This window comes from Rhodnius prolixus, unplaced genomic scaffold (assembly GCF_049639745.1).
Source record: "Rhodnius prolixus isolate KJV_2025 unplaced genomic scaffold, Rpr scaffold_1, whole genome shotgun sequence".
Taxonomy (NCBI): domain Eukaryota; kingdom Metazoa; phylum Arthropoda; class Insecta; order Hemiptera; family Reduviidae; genus Rhodnius; species Rhodnius prolixus.
In genome coordinates, this window is record NW_027411581.1 from 30777713 (window position 1) to 30799927 (window position 22215).

General features: G+C 33.5%; 1 protein-coding gene and 3 long non-coding RNA genes across 4 annotated transcripts in view; 1 reads left to right on the forward strand and 3 right to left on the reverse strand.

The window, feature by feature from the left end:
* The window catches only part of LOC141458594 (protein APCDD1-like), a 1087769-nt gene that overhangs the window by 574573 nt on the left and 490981 nt on the right, over positions 1-22215 (reverse strand). The window lies entirely within an intron of this gene.
* LOC141458623 (uncharacterized) overlaps positions 1-22215 on the reverse strand; it is an 81359-nt gene that overhangs the window by 48338 nt on the left and 10806 nt on the right. The gene's annotated exons all lie outside the window — the stretch shown is intronic.
* On the reverse strand, positions 10919-11352 carry LOC141451443 (uncharacterized). Its single transcript, XR_012456794.1, has 2 exons — positions 11044-11352; positions 10919-10951 (listed from the first exon to the last, which is right to left on the reverse strand). It is a non-coding gene; the product is annotated as an uncharacterized lncRNA (long non-coding RNA).
* LOC141451446 (uncharacterized) lies at positions 17985-18490 on the forward strand. Its single transcript, XR_012456808.1, has 2 exons — positions 17985-18365; positions 18458-18490. It is a non-coding gene; the product is annotated as an uncharacterized lncRNA (long non-coding RNA).

Below are 22215 nucleotides of genomic sequence, written 5' to 3' on the forward strand. Positions count from 1 at the left end.
GATCTTCATCCATCCGCATTAGGTGGCCATACCATTTCAGTCTTTTGGTCTCTATTGTATAGAGAATGGTCTTTTCGACTTTGGCTTTCTCCCTAATTTCGGAGTTGGGAACTCGCTGGAGCCTGGATACACCACAACTCCTCCTCCAAAAGTCCATTTCCAGGGCTAACAGGCTACCTTCAGCTCTTCTGGACAACGTCCAGTTTTCTGCTGCGTATGTGGCTACACTTTCCACAAATGAGTGGTAAATTTTCCTTTTTGTTTTTATTCCTATTTCCTTGCTCCAGAGGGTCGCGTTTAATGCATTCATAATTTTCTTGCCATTATTTACTTTGTGTTCAATGTCTGTCTCACTTGTTCCTGTAGATGACAGCCAGTACCCAAGATATTTAAATTCCTTACTTGGATATAGCATCCAGCCGTCTATCTCTACCGGAACGGGAGGAGCATTGAACACCATGTATTCAGTTTTCTTTTTGCTAACGCTTAGTCCCCATCTGGAATACTCGGCTATTAACTTCCTAAACATGTAGCTCACATCCTCTGCCTCTGACGCTATTATTACCTGGTCATCGGCGTATTGGAGGGAGTGGATAAACTTATCACGAACAGGTACACCCATTTTGCAGCAGGATCTTTTCCAGTGTTTGAGCGCTTGTTCTACATATATGTTGAAAAGAAGAGGGGATAAACAGCAACCCTGCTTCAGTCCCTTATTTACCGGGAAACTTGCGGAGATCCGCCCACCTACTTTTACTGCTCCACTTGCATTCTTATATAGCCCTTGAATTGCTCTAATGAGGTAACTTTTGACTCCTACATTATGAAGAGCATCCCACAATTTGGCTAGTGGCACAGTATCATAGGCCTTCTGCAAATCCACGAAGATCATGTGGAGTTCCCGATCACAGGCTAATCTTTTTTCGATGAGCATTTTGAGGCTGAAGATATGATCGATACATGATCTACCAGCTCGAAAACCTGCCTGCTCTTCGCTAATAACATCCTTAACTTCTTCCTCAAGTCTGCTGTTAAGGATGCGCCCGTATACCCTGCTAAGAGAGCTTGTTACTGTGATTCCCCTGTAGTTGGAGCAGTCTTTCCTTTGCCCCTTCTTAAACACTGGGGTTATAATCTATTCCTAATAAATAGGTAGGTGGTACATATTTACCACTATTATGTGATATTGAAACTTGTTTAGAGCAATTACATTTTATTTTAGTTAATATTCATAACAGATTCCCAGGAGGTTATATTGTACTTTATGGTGACTTCAATTGTAGAGTTGGGAATTTAAATACTTTGGAGGATGATGTTTTCGAAAATACCAGCTTTACGGCTTTAGAATGGTCATGGATTCATATATATTAACAGACGAGGGAAGCTACTTGTTGAACTTATGGAGTCATTGGGGTTTTTCTTAAGTAATCGGTTTCAAGCCAGAGTGTCGCAGTTGAGGGAATTATTAATGGCTATTTCGTTAGTAAGTATACGCAGTATTCGACGACTCAACTATAAATGAATCAAAGAGAAATTCCCAACTGTTCAGGGTACCAAGAGAAAAGAGATACATCGGGAAGCCCAAAATTAGTTGTATTAGACAGCGTCCCTAATAATGAAAGGCAACTAATATCCGGAATTGGTGGAACGCAGCGAAAGACCTGGAGGATAGGATGGAATCTATCCAGAGCCAGAGCAAAGCAATCTATCATTAACTTAGTCAGACGAGATATAATTACTTATCACTTAACAAAATTTGTTCTTAATTTTTTCACAAGAAAATTTCGTGGTTGCTGTATTGCTATGGCAATAGGATGTACCACCTAGCCAAACTTAATTAAAAGAATTAAGAAAGGAAAAACATCTCAAAGAAGACCAAGAGTTATGTTAAAGTTCTCTAGATTATTAAATTCTGATTTTAAAAACTTTGTCATCATATTACCTCGGCCAAGGCGTTTCAACTACATTTTTTCCTCCTCATAGTTGAAAAGTTGAAAAGTAGCAGAATTTTTTAATAATGTTTTTGTTCACGATAATTCTATTTAGGTGCTTATTTTTATCTAGACTAGAACACTTGATCTACAGTAGTGCAATAATGGGGGGGGGCTGTTCTAAGAAACTTTAGGGCACAAGCAAACCATTTCTTTCAGATGAAAAAGAAATGTCCCATAAATTCACTAACAAAAAGCGACTCCCGTCAAAGTGACTGAAAAGTCAAACATGTATATAGGAATGAGCTCTAGCTTTAGCCAGAGGCATCTGACTTATACTAAATCCGAATACTGCCCAGTTGAGGCTATACAATGTACTTCACTCGGCAAAGTCCTAAAAAGCTACTTTTTGATTATTTCGGCAGGTCTGAATTATACTTGGGTACACAGTTTTAAATAACTGTATGTGAAACATCAGTTTTTGCACCGTTATTATCCAGCAAAGCCAAATTCTGTGTCAGGTTCTGCGAATGTCTTGAAAAAAACATTAGATACATTCTAGACTATTTAACTAACTCATACTGCATTCGCTACTTGTTTAAAAATAAATAAATAAAATTAAAATAAAAAAAAAGCTGCAACCGATTAATAAACATTGACAAAATGTAGAAGTTTGCAATGAAGAATGTTGACGAATTAATTATAGATAATGTTTTAAATGATGATACTGTAGATTTGATTTCAGAGTACCAAATATCCAGGAAACCGGAAGTGAAAATAAAGAACTTCAATGTGTTGCTGATAAAATAGTTGCAGAACGACTTCTTCTACGTAATAAATAGGAAAATAATTTTCTTAATAAGATCCATTTAGCGAACAAGCATGAAATTGGGACATGATTTATAGAATTAAGGTAAAGCAAATAGCGCGTCATTTCGTACAGAAGTTCTGATGACAGAAATGTCACTTAACTTCTTGGATGAATAAGCCAACGACTGAAAAATCGATTATAGTAGATATCATTACCGCTCTTTGAAGTTTTAACGACTGAATAAGTCGCAACTTTTTCGACCGAAAGGTCGTTATGAAGGCGGAGTATAATACCTTCATAGTCTGGACTAGGACTAGCAGTTACGCAGTTCGAAATTCTTATGAATAGTTCCCATTACTTCTTTGCATTCCACAAGGCTCTACACTATCTTGCTGGTCAAGATGTTATGTGGGAGGCCAGAAGGTTGCATGTGACTTATAGCTCGAGAGGCAATGGAAAAGAAATAAGTGAAATGATTGGAGCAGGAATGACCTCAGTAGTTGATGCAGCCATAAAATAAAATGAAATAAAATAAAGATAAAAAAAATAACAATGAGTTCAGTTCGATGCAAGTTTAGGGAATGCTTATTCAGAAAGAACTGTACCTAAACAGCCAAGACAAATGGCGCTCCAATAGTACATAATATATTTTAACAATCTATTTTGTTCTCTGAATTCTCTCTCAACATGACAAGAACAGATTAGTCAATCTACTGTCTTAACCTGACATGTAGTAGTCGCACATTAAATTTTTATTATTTTAAATTTGAATAAATAACTATAAATTACTAAATTAGTTAACTTTAATTACAAAATTACTATAAATAACTCTGAAAATGAAAATCTAAATTCGTCAAAGAGAACAAGAAATCGAAGTAGAAATTGCAACTGATGATGTTCTCCAAGAATGGAACCTACAGCAGTTAAATGGCGGAGAGCGACGAGTATTCAGAAAAAAAAATCGTATCCTGAGCTGGAGAGGTAGCCTATTTATAGGGATACTGGCTGCCCTGAGGATATGCCAACCTAATACGAAGAACACTCACTCTGTGGGATTGAGTGAAACTGTTTAGATGTGGCTAGCCCAAAAGGAGCTTCACTACCAATAATCTAACATCTCTGCCTCATTGCGTAAGCAGCACAGAAGTCTAGGCTAGCTTAGAGCTTGGTTACCCTCCATAAACTAATTTTGAAAATTAATGAGGTGTGAACATAAATCCGTACCTAGTACTGGTCCAGGGCTTTCCTCAAGTTTGGGACACTGGTGGAAGCTTTAGAGTATGTTACTATTCTCCGTTAAAATATAACTATAAAATATTATTTGTTCGAAGTAATTCTGTAAGTAATTCCGAATAGGATCGTCTAATTTGATTCTACAAGGTCCTACTCTTTATTCGATTTGCATTTCAGACATACCAACTGATCCTAACACTACACTTCTCACCAGATGGCACCGCCTTACTGCTCTCTAATCATGATCCTGTAATAGTTCACAGATATCTGCAATCACATCTCTCCTTATTGGAACAGTGGTTCAAGAGATGGGCTATTAAAATTAATATAAGTCTTAAATCTTCACCTTCTTTCTTCGTCGCATTACTCTTCCTCCTGTCTTCTAATAAACCTAATACCTCTTCCAGTAGTGAACTTTGCCGACTACCTTGGGCTTTACTTAGACCACAGACTTTCTTGCAATCTCCACACTAAATATAAAAGAATGGAACTAAACAGACGCTTCCGGCAACTTAAAAGCCAATAGATCTCTTAAAAGCAAAAGATCACTTTACACACTTATTTTTTTTTAAAAAAAAAAAACATCTGGACATATGGAAACTGAGCTGTGGGATTCAACAAAAAGTGCCAACCCCCAAAAGTATTCAATTCTAACAATTTAAAATATTTCGATTCAAAGCTCCTTTTATGAGTCTGTAACAGGACTATACTTGCGGATCTTAACTTTGCTTTTATTAACTAACTGAACTGCCAAAACCCGGAACAAGAATCTCCAATTCATCTTGCCCTCAAACACCAATCTTGCAGTTTTTCTTCCTGACAACCCAACATTACCATCTCCCGGTTGAAGAAAGTGATTAGTAGTTGAATGTATTTTGGAGTGTTACCACTGGGTAGTATTGATCTTTATTTAAAAACGCCAAGGTGCTGATTTGGAAAGAATTGAATGCTGAATCTGAAGTGCTTAGTTTGCTAGACACAGTTTTTCTTAGCATTGTGTTGCAATATTGAGGCTGCAGTATTAATGACCAAAATTTCAACTATTTTAGATGATTAAAAGAGAGAAAATGAGTCCGATCTCGCAAACCTAGGGATATGTTTTGTCTTATCAGATAGATTCATGTTCATGTAAGCATTCATTTCTTTACCATGCGCCATGGAACCACAGAAAGAAAGGATGCAGTTTGGGATCCTAATGACGGTAGCTGTCCTTTATTTAGTTATAATTAAAATAAAAACAAATAACTATTATTAAAATTGTAACCATAAAATATTTAGCCTAGTTAAAATGAAAATAAGCCGTCATAAAAAAAGGGAATGATAGGGAATCTTGTTTAAATAATTATTTACTTCTCTTTGTTGAATGTAAAGAAGCTTTGAAGTAGACTTAATAACTGATTAACTAGAATCATCCTTTTGTCTTTCAGTATTTCCTCGGGTTCTACTAATTACTTCGTGATTACTTCATTAAATATTTCATTGGCAAACCGTCACTCTTAAAATAAAAACCGTAATTACTGATTCTATCTTGAGTTTTGGCCAAATAAATTTTACGCTTACTAATTAGTTTTGAGCTATGCTATTCTTAATTTTTGCTAATTAATTTTCTTGTATATAACGAGAGATTTTTAATTAATTTATTACCAAATCAAATTTTATCATTCCAGTTGAATAAAAGATTTTGAATTATTGTGTAACTATAATTTTTTATGAGCCTGCGAAAATGTATTTCCAGCCCAGGTCATGCCTATTTCGAGAACAGAGAATCGTCGCTTGTGGTTCGCCGGCTGAAATGGCGAGGATGCACATTGGTCCCTATTGCACAGGTATTTCATTCCCAACTGTGCTAATATTACAAACCTCCCGATCATACGCAACCAGTTCCAAACTTCCCTTTCTTCGAATCCTTCCCGAAGGAGACGCTGGAGCATCGATGGCTCTGCATGAGAGAAAAAAAATGTACGCATCTGGCAAGCATTATGAATGATAACCGAAAAGAATTACTTTAAAGTCCTAATGATGACAGAATCTCTTAGCGCAGAAATGGTTCTTCAGGACAAGTTCTTAAAGGTTGGAAAAAGGTTATTTTTGGTATGGGTACCAGGTCATATAGGAGAGGCTGGAAACGAAAGTGCTGTCGCAGTGGCGAAGTAGGCTGCTCGCTCAAATGCAGATCTAGCCATTCCTGTCAGACTTGAAACTTTTATGATACACGCTTTGTTAAGAAAATGGCAGTACCTATAGGATCTCCTAAATGAAAAACTGAAAAAATAAAACCACAAGTACTGGTAAAGGGCTTTCCGCGTAGAGGCTAAGTAATACTCACAAGACTTAGAACTGAGCGTACAAGGGTAACTATGAATAAGAGGTTGCATTCGATTTCTTAATCATAGAATACTCGTTCTTAACAGTTCTACTTGACTGCACATGACTGATACCAACAAAGAGTGATTTTAACTTTTTGCACAATTTTGGCGTGCAATGTACGTCTTTGATAATTTTCTCCTATACTGAAAATAAAGTGCATTGCACATCTACTAAATTTTCTGAGATACTGTACTACTTGCTACATTTTATTATTTTTCGTGTTGGTAATACTGTACTTAACTCTTAACTAAACACCGTTATTCAAATGTAAAATTAGTGCAATTACACAGAACTACATTTTTTATTTAGTCGTACATATTAGATTTAAAACGGTATAATAAATTAAAACCTGGTCAGTATAATAATAGTTGCATTGTTATTTTTAGTAAGTACTATCCTTATTCAAATCCCTAAAATGGGATAATGATAGTGAAGGTAGTGGATATTATTCCAGCACTCTCAAAAAGAAAGCGAGGATGGAGGAGACTGGGTAGTAAATCTAGCGATATTGTTTGTTCATTTCGGAAAAAAAATCTAGAATTTCAGACGAAGAAGATGGAATTTTTTGGGTGTGGAAAAATGAACCGAATAATAATAAAGTGTGGCATTTCTCGAGCATTTCCGGAATAGAGAAATCAACGCTTGAAGTTATGGGACAAAATGTTACACCGTTACCAAGTAGTCCAATGCTATATTGATAGCATATTTTGCTTTTTTTTCCAGTAGGATGGGCACACATTTTTGCTGATTAATTAATAGCGCAAGAGATTAAGGGAAAACGTATTCTTTGATCACTTTTCCAGGCAATCCTAATGTAGAGATTTTTTGTGGGATTAAACCTAAGAAAAAAAATTAAGCAAATTAATTTTTAAAGTGTCTTATAAATTTATGTACAATTTTTGTACAGAATTATAAAAATTGAGTTAAGACAAAAGCACTTTCTTGTTAAAGTAACCTAAAATTGAGCAAAGCGTAAGGAATCTTCCTTAATGCATTTAAGCTGAAGAAAAAGCGGCGGCGGTAGCCAAAGTAGTAAAAAGTAAGAGCATCTAAATTTCCCCCGCTACGTTCAGCCCTTTGTTAGGTTAATTGTTAGTGTGAAATTCTGTAGTGTAAATGTGAAACAGACTTCTTCTCGCCTCCAGGACCAACGCTTTATATTTAATTACCACACGCCGGCATAACTTCATAATCTTGTCACCGAACAAACTGACTTATTCATAATTTTCCTACCTTGAAGCATTATAAATATGAGCACGCGAGAGACCCCAGAGTTTTCATTTATTAAACCCACCTTAGCGACCCTTGCGGTGCAAATTAATTCTCTCCAAATATCACGAGAATACAATTAAATTAAGAAATGATAAATTTATTGCTTTAAAAAAATTACGTTTATGTTGCCTAAATCTGCACCAAGGATTGTATAAAGCAAAATAGTATCTTATTAAACTTTATGGTGTGGTGGCAGGCTCCTTATGGTCACACCCGTCATAGATATAGAGAAGTTTTACGTCAAGAAATAAACAAATAAATAAATTATAATATAATAATAAAAGAAGTAAAACAATTACAATCACGAAGTCATTTTGGGGAAAAACTTTTTTCCTCAGATTTCCTCTAGTAAACTATTAAAATAGATAATTCGGAATCTAATGGACCCGTGTATGAACGCTACATCAGTAGAGAGGATTTGGCGGTTCTGGCGCACCTAAAATACAAAATGGCGGCCATCCCCCCTCCCCCCTCCCCCCACCCCTCCTTATTGACCAATCATCGATTTCGACGAGGGTTTAAGCCACGCCCCCTACCCCCACCCCTACCCTTTTTGACCAATCATCGAACTCGACGACCACTTAGGCCACGCCCCCTACCCCCACCCATCCTTTTTTTGACCAATCATCGAACTCGACGAGGGCTTTAGACCACGCCCCTACCCCCACTCCACCCTTTTAATCGACCAATCAGCGAATTCGACGACACCCCTCTTACCCCCACTCCTTCCCCCACCCTTATTAATTGACCAATCAGCGAATTCGACGACACCTCATTACCCCCACCCTAGCCCTACTCATATTACATGACACCTACCTTTACCCCCACCACCTCTAGGTCGTCGTATTCGTTGGCCTCTTAAGCTCCTCCTACAAGATGGCGGCTCTCCTAACAGCTGTAGTACACAAGATGGCCGACCTCGTACCAGCTGATGACCACAAGATGGCGGACCTCATACCTCCACCCCCCTCGCCCATTGATAGACAGGAGGGGGATTTTTTTTTTAATTATTTTTACTTACCTGGGATTCGATCCTACAACCTTCGTACTGGTAGACACGTCATCTGCACCAGTCGGCCACAGTGGTAGTCTCGCTTACTCTAGTTTTGAATGTTCTCTTATGTTTTAACTTGGAATTATTTTTTAAAAAATCTAACCCCCCTCACCAAGAATTTTTTTTTTATTTAAATTACCCCCACTATCACAAAAATATTGAAAAATAAAAATGGATAACCTCACTTTAGGTAATAGAAAAAACTATTTACTTACCCCCTCCACCTGGACTGCTTCCGCTGCTGATGACGCGACCTACACTCACTGAAAACTAAACCCGAACTGGCATTTGGACTGCGATACTAGCATTAACCCCCCACCACAATTACGTCACACTCTAACTAGCCAATAGAATTGCATTATTTTTTCCAAATGATTACCTCTCTGGACAGGTCTCTGTAGCAAGCCACCCCCTTTCCCTTCCACATCTTTTATCATACCTGTTAATTTATATATATGCCAACATAGCTGAACATGCTCCAACAAGTCTGGACATGTAGCCAGCTGCCTCTTTCGCTTTAACCGTTTTATTATTTCCGTTTACCAACTATACAAACCTGTATGAACATATCGTTATAGTCTCAATAGGGTGACACGTATGATTACCTGAACATGCTCCAACAAGTCTGGACATGTAGCCAGCTGCCTCTTTCGCTTTAACCGTTTTTTTTGTTATTATGAAGTTAAAAGTAAATTGAACTTTGAATTTTCATATATCTTATTATTTCAGTTTACCAACTATACAAACCTGTATGAACATATCATCGGTGTAGTCTCAATATGTGTGATTACCTGAACATGCTCCAACAAGTCTGGACATGTAGCCAGCTGCCTCTTTCGCTGTAACCGTTTTTTTTTTTTTTTGTTATTATGAAGTTAAAAGTAAATTGAACTTTGAACTTATTAATAAAATATAAATAAGTTTTAATTAACCTTTCTTTATTTATCTCTTTATTTGTATATGGCTTAATATTGCTCAACTTGCATGTCTGAGCATGCCCTGTTTGTATTGGTCAGTAACTAACTGGTATCTCCCACCCTTGGGTATGACGTCACTTATAGTTAACCAATAGCATTTCATGTTTTTACTAATAATCGATTATCATAATCGATCCTTCTGAGGAAGCATTTATAAAGGAAAAAATTAAATTTATGAAAAAAAGTTTTCAAAGTATAAATTTTATTTAAATTCTGTCATATGCGCTGCATTTTTTTTTAATATTTTTGAATAAATATAGAAAAAAAATAATAAGAACTTATTATGACGCAACTTGTTGCAACCTTATCTAATTACCATGTCTTCCGTTTACATACAAACCTGTATGAACATATCGTTGTAGTATTAATATGATGAGTCATATTATTTCCGTTTTATTTATATTTTTGAATAATTATAGAAAAAAATTAAAACATTATGACACAACTTGTTACAACCATTTTTTTAATATTTTTGAATAAATATAGAAAAAATAATTTACACTGCTAACTTAATCAACTGCGCATGCGTAAACTACAGTCAATTGTACCAGCTGTTTTAAATAAGAAAATAATTTACACTGCTAACTTAATCAACTGCGCATGCGTAAACTACAGTCAATTGTGTGATACCTTAATACAGCAGGCAGTTGCAATATCGATTATTCCTATCGATTATCACATTGACTATATGTATTGATTAATATCGATTTATTTCTTAATTCAAGTAATATATATAACCACTGCTATTTAAATAAGAATATGTTTTACACTGTTAACTTAATCATCTGCGCATGCGCAAACTCCAGTAAATTGTGTAAGACCTTAATACAGAAGGCAATTGCACCCAAATACATATGCGCTGCATTTATTAATATTTTTTTTGAAAAATTAAATAAAAATTGAACTTATTATGACGCAACTTGTTGCAACCTTAACTAATTACCATATCTTCCGTTTACCAACTATACAAACCTGTATGAGCATGTCCTTTTTGCCCTGCTTTCTTGCCCTAATAGAATGATTCATATTATTTCCGGTTATATTTAATAATTTATTTACCTTAACCCCATAAAACTTTCCTGTAATTTTAAGTGTAAAAAGGAAAAATACGAATGAACAAACATTAATTAAAACATTTTATTTTTATTTAAAGGAAAAAATTAAATTAAAATAAATTATAAATTAAATTTATGAAAAAAAAATGCTTAAAAAATTCTTGCTCTGCCTGTAAGCATGCCTGTATGAGAATTTCTTCCTCATCTTTTGAGGAGGATAATAACTTGCGCTGTTCTGCCCTTTGCAGCGCCTGAAAGAAATAATAACAAATATTTTGTTATAATTTATATTAAGATTAATATAAGACAAAAATGCATTTTTATTATATTGATATTTAATTACTTTTGTCCAAAATTCATCTTCATCATCACTACTACTACCGCAGTTGGGCCAAAGGGCCTCTACAGGGTTGGGGGTTGAATTCCAATCCCAATTGGATATGTCCTGGGCATAGGTCTGAGAAATATCAATAATAATTATTATTTTATTACTATTTGCCTATTTATTAATTAAAATTACCTATTGAGAGAAAGTATTAATTATCACTTACTTGCATTAAATAGGAGTCTGTTGCTTGATCCATATTTGTTTTAAAAATGAACCGGAGTCAAGATTAAAAATGAACTATATTGTGCCTAGCAAGAGATTAACATGCCTGCACATGCCAGGCAAAACATGCAAGCGCAGGTCTGAAAAGTTTTGTTTCTGTGCTCCACTAAAAAAAGGGCCTGCTCTGACATGCCGTTTTCAGACTTTTCTTTTTAAATATCATTATTTTTTTTTAATAATTTATTTTATTTCATTATAATGTATTTATTCAAATATTTTATTATTTTATTTTCATGTTAGTCATTTTTTTTTTTTCAATGTATATTTTTTTATATAAATTATTTTATTTTATTATTTATTATTTTATTATCATTAGCAAGAAAACAGGGGAAGAAAAAATGAAATAAAAATTTTCTAAATGCAATTTTTTTTTATTATTAAAAAAAGAAATTAGAGATATTCACATTTTTTTTTTTAATATAATCATTTACATTATCAGTTTAACCATTACTTATATACAAACATCTTTTATACAAATACAATACATATATTAAAATTAAATTTTTCTTAATACATTTGAAATTAATATCCAATGTGAAAGAGCATATACATGAAAATGGGTACACATCGTCGGAGTCTTGTTATGAAGAAGACACTGAGTACCATCGTTAAATGGTCTTAATTGGGAAATTTGAGGGCAATCGAATTCTTCTAGGTTGATTACGTTTCCACAATAATGATTTAAAAATTGTTTTTTCTGGAGTCCTTTTACAAAGATTTTGTTGTAATGGGTAAGATGTTTGTGTAGAATAGCATCTAATTCCACATAGTCCACCTCTCCTTCTTCCCATTTAATTTGATGAAAATTTCTAGTTAACCATGAATTTACTCGATAACTGAATGCATTTAATGACAGATTTTCTGGCGGTTTAAACAACCAGTGTCCACTTGAAAGATTCTCCATGTCTAAAATAGACAATTCTTTCACGATATACAGTTTTGAGTTGTCTATGAAGCACTGCATGTCTACGACACACGCACCCGACGAGGTCATGATTGCAATTGATACAACTGAATGAAATTTTTAATCGAACTGGCTTGTCTTAACATGTCCCAACGTGCACAAACATGGTATTGCAATTGATACTTCTGAATGAAATTTATAAGTAACTGGCTTGTCTTAACATGTCCCAACGTGCACAAACATGGTATTGCAATTGATACTTCTGAATGAAATTTATAAGTAACTGGCTTGTCTTAACATGTCCCAACGTGCACAGACATGGAATTTATTACATTTTCCTCTAAATAATTAAAATTTTTTTTTTTTTATAAACTTAATTTTTCTTTAATTTTTTTTTTTTTTAACTAAATTATTTTTTTAATAATTTTATAACAGAAATCTTGCACTAAAAGTATTATTTAAAAAAAAATATATATCTTCCAGTTTTACATAAATTAATTTCTTCCATTTTTTTTTAAACTAAATTATTTTCTCTTTTTTAATTTTATAACAGAAATCTTGCTCTAAGAGTATTATTTAAAAAAAAAATATATCTTCCAATTTTACATAATTTCTTTCATTTTTTTTTTTTTTTTTTTATATATATATATCACATAAAAATAAAAATAACTTAAATAAAAATAAAATTAAAATAACACTTAAAAGAATTCCAAATCATATCGGCGATTTTTTATTCCTTTATAGAGCAAAGCTATTTTTCTGTTTGTAACATCATACTCGTCGATAATTTCTTTCGTAAACATGTCGGTGAATCTATTTGGCAGGAAAACTATATTTGGTTCGTCCTCAAACTGTGTAGGTCCAACATACGATCTGATGTGTGCTATTATGGCTTTTCCATATTTAGTGTTAATCTTATCAAATTTAACTATTTCATAGCTAACTCCTACGCGAAGGTCGGCAAGCCTACCAATCTGTGAGGAGCTTTGGTTAGCATCGTTGAGGTACGCTGCCAAAGTCGACATCTGAAGGGAATTTTGAAAAAAGTACATATGTAATTAGAAAAATAATATTTTAATTCAATCACTGTGAAGTGTATAAAGATTTATGTAAGTATAAAATAGTAGTATAAATACTTACTTTTAAGTATTGATAAAATTTAATTTAATCCGCCTGGGTCGAGTTCTAGAGAAGAAATGATGTTGAATCCTTTATCCTATACCCCCACTACCAGTCACAAAGCCGACATGTCAGTGCAAGTCTAATAACTAGTTCAAAATTCAATTGCTAATACAGTTGTGCATAAACATGTTTACACCTGCATAGACCTGATTAGCTTCAGTAATCATTTAATGCATGGATTTTGTAAATTGTACGGAATACAAAAGTAATGATAGTAGTTTTAAGCACTCATTGTACATAATTTATTTTGTCTCTCAATTAAGATTACAAAGTAGAATATAAATATAATTACCATTAAAACTTGAAGTTGCTCAAAGAATAAAATAATGTTATTATCCAGAATATGGTCAAATATTATGGAATTTTGTACAGATTCTTAAGATTTAGCAATAAATGCAAGTGCTTATCATCGTCGTTGAAGGTTAATACTACTTTTTTCATGTCTCACCAGATTTTATTATAGGTGCTTGGAAAAAATTATGATTATGAGTTTTTTAAAAGAGGGTAGGCATGAATGAATACATAACTCAAAAGGTAGCGTACTATTTTTTCATATCTTAGGAAAAAACTGTCACTAAATATTTTCTTATTCTTTTTTCTGGTGTTCGTGTCGTTTATGGCGAATGAAGAAGGATGGATGGATGAGATCTAGCAGTTGTTGCCTAAAGGTTGGAAATGATTCACTCTTAAGAGGACTCCATCGAACTTTTTGATTGTCCATCCACTTTCCTTAAGTGAGGATTCCTCCATTTCGGAAATCATCTTATCAAAGCCTTCTCTTAGAGACTTTTCAATAGAGGAGTCTTTGCAAATTATCTTGTTTTTTTGTCTTGAATGCGCAATTAGTTGTTTCCTCTTTCATATTTTCAAATGTAGCCTCCAAAACCAAATTATATTTTATTGCGGTTTTATCGCCATCCATGGCACTTTCAATCAGTCGATGCAATGTTTCTTGCTTACCTGCTAGAAACTCCATTACATCAACTTCTCCAGAGCACGGTATGAAGAAGGTTCTCAGAGTTCCACCAAACGACGATTCCACTTCGTATAATTGTCCTTGTGCGGCGTCCAATCGTGCTTTTTTGGTTAAGTTGGCCGGCGCTTTCTGTCCACAGCTACGAATGTGACAGTTTAAAGTTTTCTTAGTAGAATAAAACTCGCCGCATGCCACACATTGGAAACGAGTCTGACGCTTCAGATATGTTTTTTCATGGCGTTTTTTTTTTTTTTTTTTTTTTTTTGGAAAATGCTCTTGAAAATATTTTATTGCAATGGCTGCATTCAAAAGACATAATGATAGAATTATTTGAACAAAGTTTAAAAATTAAGAAACAAATCTGTAACAAATTGTATGCTCAACTTAAGAATGTATGAATGCTGTAGCTTAGTAGATATAATTGCGGTTCTTGAAATCAAAGGGTTTAAGTGTACAAGTGTCTAACGAATTAACAGCTTGCGCACAGTCATAGAACTAATAAAAAAAAAAAATGCATACTTCGCAACACTTTTATCGTGCAAGGGATTAAAATCGATATTAGCGTTTCTGTCGGCAAAAAATAATAAATAAATCTAAGATCTGAACTGGTCGTAACATGCATGTTATAGCCCCCCCCCCCAACCACTAACTTAGGTTAGGTTATGATAGTGTAAGTTGCGTTTGATTAGGTTGGGTTAGGTTAGGTTAGGTTAGGTTAGGTTAGGTTAGGCTACGTTATCGAATTTACAATTAAATACAATTTAGTACTGTTAAATTCGATTAGGTTGGGTTAGGTTAGGTTAGGGTTAGGCTAAGTTATCGAATTTAATACAATTTACAATTAAATAGGCTAAATTCGATAACTTAACCTAACCCTAACCTAACCTAACCCAACCTAATCCTCACTTAAGGAAAGTGGATGGACAATCAAAAAGTTCGATGGAGTCCTCTTAAGAGTGAATCATTTCCAACCTTTAGGCAACAACTGCTAGATCTCATCCATCCATCCTTCTTCATTCGCCATAAACGACACGAACACCAGAAAAAAGAATAAGAAAATATTTAGTGACAGTTTTTTCCTAAGATATGAAAAAATAGTACGCTACCTTTTGAGTTATGTATTCATTCATGCCTACCCTCTTTTAAAAAACTCATAATCATAATTTTTTCCAAGCACCTATAATAAAATCTGGTGAGACATGAAAAAAGTAGTATTAACCTTCAACGACGATGATAAGCACTTGCATTTATTGCTAAATCTTAAGAATCTGTACAAAATTCCATAATATTTGACCATATTCTGGATAATAACATTATTTTATTCTTTGAGCAACTTCAAGTTTTAATGGTAATTATATTTATATTCTACTTTGTAATCTTAATTGAGAGACAAAATAAATTATGTACAATGAGTGCTTAAAACTACTATCATTACTTTTGTATTCCGTACAATTTACAAAATCCATGCATTAAATGATTACTGAAGCTAATCAGGTCTATGCAGGTGTAAACATGTTTATGCACAACTGTATTAGCAATTGAATTTTGAACTAGTTATTAGACTTGCACTGACATGTCGGCTTTGTGACTGGTAGTGGGGGTATAGGATAAAGGATTCAACATCATTTCTTCTCTAGAACTCGACCCAGGCGGATTAAATTAAATTTTATCAATACTTAAAAGTAAGTATTTATACTACTATTTTATACTTACATAAATCTTTATACACTTCACAGTGATTGAATTAAAATATTATTTTTCTAATTACATATGTACTTTTTTCAAAATTCCCTTCAGATGTCGACTTTGGCAGCGTACCTCAACGATGCTAACCAAAGCTCCTCACAGATTGGTAGGCTTGCCGACCTTCGCGTAGGAGTTAGCTATGAAATAGTTAAATTTGATAAGATTAACACTAAATATGGAAAAGCCATAATAGCACACATCAGATCGTATGTTGGACCTACACAGTTTGAGGACGAACCAAATATAGTTTTCCTGCCAAATAGATTCACCGACATGTTTACGAAAGAAATTATCGACGAGTATGATGTTACAAACAGAAAAATAGCTTTGCTCTATAAAGGAATAAAAAATCGCCGATATGATTTGGAATTCTTTTAAGTGTTATTTTAATTTTATTTTTATTTAAGTTATTTTTATTTTTATGTGATATATATATATAAAAAAAAAAAAAAAAAAATGAAAGAAATTATGTAAAATTGGAAGATATATTTTTTTTTTAAATAATACTCTTAGAGCAAGATTTCTGTTATAAAATTAAAAAAGAGAAAATAATTTAGTTTAAAAAAAAATGGAAGAAATTAATTTATGTAAAACTGGAAGATATATATTTTTTTTTAAATAATACTTTTAGTGCAAGATTTCTGTTATAAAATTATTAAAAAAATAATTTAGTTAAAAAAAAAAAAAATTAAAGAAAAATTAAGTTTATAAAAAAAAAAAAATTTTAATTATTTAGAGGAAAATGTAATAAATTCCATGTCTGTGCACGTTGGGACATGTTAAGACAAGCCAGTTACTTATAAATTTCATTCAGAAGTATCAATTGCAATACCATGTTTGTGCACGTTGGGACATGTTAAGACAAGCCAGTTACTTATAAATTTCATTCAGAAGTATCAATTGCAATACCATGTTTGTGCACGTTGGGACATGTTAAGACAAGCCAGTTCGATTAAAAATTTCATTCAGTTGTATCAATTGCAATCATGACCTCGTCGGGTGCGTGTGTCGTAGACATGCAGTGCTTCATAGACAACTCAAAACTGTATATCGTGAAAGAATTGTCTATTTTAGACATGGAGAATCTTTCAAGTGGACACTGGTTGTTTAAACCGCCAGAAAATCTGTCATTAAATGCATTCAGTTATCGAGTAAATTCATGGTTAACTAGAAATTTTCATCAAATTAAATGGGAAGAAGGAGAGGTGGACTATGTGGAATTAGATGCTATTCTACACAAACATCTTACCCATTACAACAAAATCTTTGTAAAAGGACTCCAGAAAAAACAATTTTTAAATCATTATTGTGGAAACGTAATCAACCTAGAAGAATTCGATTGCCCTCAAATTTCCCAATTAAGACCATTTAACGATGGTACTCAGTGTCTTCTTCATAACAAGACTCCGACGATGTGTACCCATTTTCATGTATATGCTCTTTCACATTGGATATTAATTTCAAATGTATTAAGAAAAATTTAATTTTAATATATGTATTGTATTTGTATAAAAGATGTTTGTATATAAGTAATGGTTAAACTGATAATGTAAATGATTATATTAAAAAAAAAAATGTGAATATCTCTAATTTCTTTTTTTAATAATAAAAAAAAATTGCATTTAGAAAATTTTTATTTCATTTTTTCTTCCCCTGTTTTCTTGCTAATGATAATAAAATAATAAATAATAAAATAAAATAATTTATATAAAAAAATATACATTGAAAAAAAAAAAATGACTAACATGAAAATAAAATAATAAAATATTTGAATAAATACATTATAATGAAATAAAATAAATTATTAAAAAAAAATAATGATATTTAAAAAGAAAAGTCTGAAAACGGCATGTCAGAGCAGGCCCTTTTTTTAGTGGAGCACAGACACAAAACTTTTCAGACCTGCGCTTGCATGTTTTGCCTGGCATGTGCAGGCATGTTAATCTCTTGCTAGGCACAATATAGTTCATTTTTAATCTTGACTCCGGTTCATTTTTAAAACAAATATGGATCAAGCAACAGACTCCTATTTAATGCAAGTAAGTGATAATTAATACTTTCTCTCAATAGGTAATTTTAATTAATAAATAGGCAAATAGTAATAAAATAATAATTATTATTGATATTTCTCAGACCTATGCCCAGGACATATCCAATTGGGATTGGAATTCAACCCCCAACCCTGTAGAGGCCCTTTGGCCCAACTGCGGTAGTAGTAGTGATGATGAAGATGAATTTTGGACAAAAGTAATTAAATATCAATATAATAAAAATGCATTTTTGTCTTATATTAATCTTAATATAAATTATAACAAAATATTTGTTATTATTTCTTTCAGGCGCTGCAAAGGGCAGAACAGCGCAAGTTATTATCCTCCTCAAAAGATGAGGAAGAAATTCTCATACAGGCATGCTTACAGGCAGAGCAAGAATTTTTTAAGCATTTTTTTTTCATAAATTTAATTTATAATTTATTTTAATTTAATTTTTTCCTTTAAATAAAAATAAAATGTTTTAATTAATGTTTGTTCATTCGTATTTTTCCTTTTTACACTTAAAATTACAGGAAAGTTTTATGGGGTTAAGGTAAATAAATTATTAAATATAACCGGAAATAATATGAATCATTCTATTAGGGCAAGAAAGCAGGGCAAAAAGGACATGCTCATACAGGTTTGTATAGTTGGTAAACGGAAGATATGGTAATTAGTTAAGGTTGCAACAAGTTGCGTCATAATAAGTTCAATTTTTATTTAATTTTTCAAAAAAAATATTAATAAATGCAGCGCATATGTATTTGGGTGCAATTGCCTTCTGTATTAAGGTCTTACACAATTTACTGGAGTTTGCGCATGCGCAGATGATTAAGTTAACAGTGTAAAACATATTCTTATTTAAATAGCAGTGGTTATATATATTACTTGAATTAAGAAATAAATCGATATTAATCAATACATATAGTCAATGTGATAATCGATAGGAATAATCGATATTGCAACTGCCTGCTGTATTAAGGTATCACACAATTGACTGTAGTTTACGCATGCGCAGTTGATTAAGTTAGCAGTGTAAATTATTTTCTTATTTAAAACAGCTGGTACAATTGACTGTAGTTTACGCATGCGCAGTTGATTAAGTTAGCAGTGTAAATTATTTTTTCTATATTTATTCAAAAATATTAAAAAAATGGTTGTAACAAGTTGTGTCATAATGTTTTAATTTTTTTCTATAATTATTCAAAAATATAAATAAAACGGAAATAATATGACTCATCATATTAATACTACAACGATATGTTCATACAGGTTTGTATGTAAACGGAAGACATGGTAATTAGATAAGGTTGCAACAAGTTGCGTCATAATAAGTTCTTATTATTTTTTTTCTATATTTATTCAAAAATATTAAAAAAAAATGCAGCGCATATGACAGAATTTAAATAAAATTTATACTTTGAAAACTTTTTTTCATAAATTTAATTTTTTCCTTTATAAATGCTTCCTCAGAAGGATCGATTATGATAATCGATTATTAGTAAAAACATGAAATGCTATTGGTTAACTATAAGTGACGTCATACCCAAGGGTGGGAGATACCAGTTAGTTACTGACCAATACAAACAGGGCATGCTCAGACATGCAAGTTGAGCAATATTAAGCCATATACAAATAAAGAGATAAATAAAGAAAGGTTAATTAAAACTTATTTATATTTTATTAATAAGTTCAAAGTTCAATTTACTTTTAACTTCATAATAACAAAAAAAAAAAAAAAACGGTTACAGCGAAAGAGGCAGCTGGCTACATGTCCAGACTTGTTGGAGCATGTTCAGGTAATCACACATATTGAGACTACACCGATGATATGTTCATACAGGTTTGTATAGTTGGTAAACTGAAATAATAAGATATATGAAAATTCAAAGTTCAATTTACTTTTAACTTCATAATAACAAAAAAAACGGTTAAAGCGAAAGAGGCAGCTGGCTACATGTCCAGACTTGTTGGAGCATGTTCAGGTAATCATACGTGTCACCCTATTGAGACTATAACGATATGTTCATACAGGTTTGTATAGTTGGTAAACGGAAATAATAAAACGGTTAAAGCGAAAGAGGCAGCTGGCTACATGTCCAGACTTGTTGGAGCATGTTCAGCTATGTTGGCATATATATAAATTAACAGGTATGATAAAAGATGTGGAAGGGAAAGGGGGTGGCTTGCTACAGAGACCTGTCCAGAGAGGTAATCATTTGGAAAAAATAATGCAATTCTATTGGCTAGTTAGAGTGTGACGTAATTGTGGTGGGGGGTTAATGCTAGTATCGCAGTCCAAATGCCAGTTCGGGTTTAGTTTTCAGTGAGTGTAGGTCGCGTCATCAGCAGCGGAAGCAGTCCAGGTGGAGGGGGTAAGTAAATAGTTTTTTCTATTACCTAAAGTGAGGTTATCCATTTTTATTTTTCAATATTTTTGTGATAGTGGGGGTAATTTAAATAAAAAAAAAATTCTTGGTGAGGGGGGTTAGATTTTTTAAAAAATAATTCCAAGTTAAAACATAAGAGAACATTCAAAACTAGAGTAAGCGAGACTACCACTGTGGCCGACTGGTGCAGATGACGTGTCTACCAGTACGAAGGTTGTAGGATCGAATCCCAGGTAAGTAAAAATAATTAAAAAAAAAATCCCCCTCCTGTCTATCAATGGGCGAGGGGGGTGGAGGTATGAGGTCCGCCATCTTGTGGTCATCAGCTGGTACGAGGTCGGCCATCTTGTGTACTACAGCTGTTAGGAGAGCCGCCATCTTGTAGGAGGAGCTTAAGAGGCCAACGAATACGACGACCTAGAGGTGGTGGGGGTAAAGGTAGGTGTCATGTAATATGAGTAGGGCTAGGGTGGGGGTAATGAGGTGTCGTCGAATTCGCTGATTGGTCAATTAATAAGGGTGGGGGAAGGAGTGGGGGTAAGAGGGGTGTCGTCGAATTCGCTGATTGGTCGATTAAAAGGGTGGAGTGGGGGTAGGGGCGTGGTCTAAAGCCCTCGTCGAGTTCGATGATTGGTCAAAAAAAGGATGGGTGGGGGTAGGGGGCGTGGCCTAAGTGGTCGTCGAGTTCGATGATTGGTCAAAAAGGGTAGGGGTGGGGGTAGGGGGCGTGGCTTAAACCCTCGTCGAAATCGATGATTGGTCAATAAGGAGGGGTGGGGGGAGGGGGGAGGGGGGAGGGGGGATGGCCGCCATTTTGTATTTTAGGTGCGCCAGAACCGCCAAATCCTCTCTACTTACATCAGATAAAATATATTTTTTTATTTTTATTTATTTATTTACAAAGTAAGTACAAAATATTTACAGGAGTACCAATTTTGTGTATTCTAACTCCTAACAGTTTTCGGATATGTACACAGGATAGTAAGAAAGTACAAATTTAATTAGAGGGAAAAATGAATAAAAACCTCTAAAAGGTAAAAATAAAATGTTGAAGCCTAATTATGATCCTAAATTATAGGCTAAGTATATGCATGACTCTTTTATGTTTGTATTGTGAGTTGCTGTCATATGTTCCTGTTTGGCTGTAAATAGGTATGTCGCTGTCATGTAGTTTGGTGAAAAATCTGTGTGTGCTATTTCGAACTAATTCCTTGATGTAAGTAGAGTCGGATTGGTGTGAACAGTCTCGATGTAAGTGTACCTGGGTGAATCGGTGGCCAGCCTTAAGAACTTGTTTTGAATTATTGGGTTGGCAACTAAGTGATTGCGGATTTTAAATAAGAATGAAAATTAAAAATTTTCGCTTAAAAATATAACTTTATTCAATTAAGCATTTTCTGTTTTTGTCGATGACCTTTTGCCATATTTCAGGCAGTGTCATAATTCCATGTTCAGAAAACTTTTGATTTTTGCCAGCAAAAAACGAATTAATTGTGATTTTACATCATCAGCATCATTAAAAATTTTACGATTTAAGGAGATCTGCATGGAACAAAATAAATGGTAATCTGAAGGCTCAAGGTCTGGGCTATCCCAACCTAGTTCCAATAATCTTTGGTGGGTGACCAAAGATGTGTGGGGCTTTGCGTTATCATGCTGGAAAACAACACCCTT